The sequence below is a fragment of the Triticum dicoccoides genome, chromosome 6A (assembly GCF_002162155.2).
Source record: "Triticum dicoccoides isolate Atlit2015 ecotype Zavitan chromosome 6A, WEW_v2.0, whole genome shotgun sequence".
Classification (NCBI taxonomy): domain Eukaryota; kingdom Viridiplantae; phylum Streptophyta; class Magnoliopsida; order Poales; family Poaceae; genus Triticum; species Triticum dicoccoides.
In genome coordinates, this window is record NC_041390.1 from 559,790,068 (window position 1) to 559,793,313 (window position 3,246).

Genomic DNA, 3,246 nt, shown 5'->3' on the forward strand with positions numbered 1-3,246 from the left:
ACAAAAAGAACCAATCCCTCCTCCCATAATACAAGAGTGTTTTGAACACTGGTGTACTGTACAAAACATTCTTATATTATGGGACGGAGGGAGTAGCTGTTAATGTAAGTACAGTGATAGACCGCGTTCAGTCCTTACAAGAGGACTGCAGAGCTAAACCTCTTCAAAAGCATTGGGTTGATTCTAAATTTATGTGAGAGTCCATACGGATCTTATAATGTCCACCAAATGGACGATTACGAGGCTAACATGTGCAGTGAAGCTACATAATCAAACAGCTATGAAAGTAAGTATGGTCATACAGGGCAAGAGGTACTCACAAGAGCAATGCAGTGTGCAGTATAGTTGCGAGATTCTGTGGTCCCTTGAGAACTAATGTTCTTCTGCTAACAATTTTCATACAAGTGAGACATTAAGGCAAATGCAGAAATGTAGTTCAAATTGTGATGTGATATCATAGACAGTACCTTACGCTGCAGCCGAGACCATTGTGTAACAAGATTATTCCAGTCACCGTCAGATAAATGTAGCACCGGAGACTTGACATAAATTTCGTTCAGAGGCTTGGCATCGAAGTGCGCTTGCCTCAGGTAGGAATGATACTTCATCAACGAGTGCTTGAAAAGCGCAACCAACCCTTGCTCGTCATCACAATCTAGTTTGTGCCTCGCCTATTTAAAAGAATGAAATCTTGTGTCTTCTATCAGCAGAAACATATGCAGTAATGACCATGAATAACATTAGTACATTACTTACGCGTAAGTTGCAGAGGAAGACTGGAAATTGTTCTGTGTCTGCGGTATAATCTTTCCATGAAGGAAAGATGCGCACAAAGTTTCTGACAACAACATAAGCTTCGTCTTCTAAACCGGGAAGAAATGGAATAGGGGTCCTATTTGCTGCAATTGGGGCTCTCTCTAATTCGAAAAGGGATTTGGCAACTGGATTTGGTGTACTCTTTGCTGGAATGGGGGTTTTGCGTCGTACAGATGGTGCTATGTAAACTAGCATAATCATATTGTTTGCTGCAGTTGGGGTCTGCTGAGTTGGGGCATCAGAAATGACCAGTGTAGTAGGGCTAGAGTCTGCCAGAGTTGGGGTATTTTGTGGGTCAGGTGATATTGCAACTACACCTAATGGGCTATTTGATTTATCAGGTGCCACTACCTTTTCCAAATAATTTGCTTGTGCTCCTCCATGATCAGCAACCGCCCTCTTCCTTTTGAACGTCTGATACACAAGAACATCATTTGAATGGATAAATATGGTATGATGACAGATGGAATATGTACTAAAAATGGATAGGCAGGGCGTATTCACATACACGATGTGTAAACTAAGCTAATGGCAGTTCAACAAAGTAGAAGCAATGCAAAGCATCAGTTGCAAGATATGTGCGAGCAATGTAACCTTGGAAAGTTAGAGCATGTACCTTGATGGGTGAATAAGATAGGGCATCTTCCTCTGACTCCTCCGCTAGGGAGCTACATTGACTTAGGTCTCCCTCTAGCTCAGAATCACTGTTAGGATCATATTCTGAGCATGAATCTGTAGGTGGAGAGTGTTTGCATTACATTGCATCCAGACTTGATTTCAGTCCCTTAATGCCAAGTTTGACAGCCATGGCATTGTTCTGCTTTATTCTATTCATGCGCGCAAGCTCATAATCATTATGATGCTGTTCAGAATCTGATATTCATGAAAACATAAAAAGTAGTCAGATTATCTATGGAATGCATTGCAGTTTCAACTCGGAGAGTGTCTCCGTATAAACCCCTGCATATGCAAAGTTCACCTCCCCAACCGTGATGACCAGACCACACACAAAGATACACACCCGAGCGGCGAACATGCATTTTCGAAACTAATTTAGGAACATTTAGCTGACCAATTAAACAACTCGGTTTTAATAATATCAAATTCGTATTTGAATAACTAAGCTTGTTTAGCTTGATGGGTGGAGCAGTGTTATTATGACATGAAGCATGTATTCTGATCGTATAGTGATCATAAAAGGGGGAAACTCTAAGCATATATTTTTTAGTAAAAGAGGGTTTCCCCTCTGATTTCTATTAAAGAAACCACCACAGAACCAACATGATCAATTAAACCATAAACATGATCAATTAAACCGTATTATGGCTGTGCCATGGCAGATTTGAAGCTGCAAACCAGAGAAATGATATTTAGCATGCATTGTTTTCTTCGAACTAAGAACTAAATTCTAAGAGCTGAAAAGAAAGTAGAGTAACCAAGTTAAGATCTATTTTCTGGTTGAGATCAAAAAGTTGAGGAGATATGAAGTACCACCTCTCTTGCGGCGCCATGTAGGCATCGGGGGTGCGATGGCTGTCGGCGGCGTTGAAGCAGATCTGCGATGGTAGACGGGTGCATCGGGGGATAAGTCCCATTGTGGTGGAAGAGAAGGTCGTGTGAGCGGCCCCGACAAAGTGGACAACGACGCCGATGAAGCAAGAGGACGCGATGGAAGGATATTGGTCCGTCGTCGTGGATGAGAAACGTCCATCTCTAGCAGTGGACGATGCGGTCTTGGTAGGCGCTCCGGCATGGTGGAGGACGGTGGCGATGGATGTGGTGGAGGACGGCAGCGATGGATGGGGTGGCGGATGGAGGCTGATGTGGGAATGGGGTGTTCTAGCGCGGACGGTGTATGAATGGGAAAATGGAGGGAGAGGTATGGGGAACCATGTTTTTGGGACGCGCCTGTCTAAAATATGGGAAAGTTACGAACTTATCCCCTATTTAAATTTGGACGTCTCGTCGGTTGGGGATAGGACGATAATCTCGCATCTCCCAAATATTTGCCGGTAACTATTTCGGGCGAGGAGAGGGTGTTTTGCCGCCCACGGTGTATGAACGAGGCTGACAGGTAGGACGGTTGTGTCATGTCTGATGGAAGTTACACAGCTACCCCTATTTAAAATATTAGCCTACATCTATTTCGGACGAGGAGAGGGTGTTTTGCCACCCACCGTGTATGAATGGGGAATGGAGGGAGAAACAGAGGTCTTTCGGACGACCTTGAATCAAATGAGTTTTGCCGCCCATGTTTGACGCCCACCGTGTCGGAATGGGCTCAGAGGCGGTCGTGTCACGTCTAATTGAAGTTACTAACCTACCCCTATTTAGAGCAGTGGAAATCGGGCCGATGGATTGTCCGTGTAACGGGTAGACAGTAATTTCCATCTCCCAAACACTTGGCTTCGGGCAGCCAATGTGGGAGTG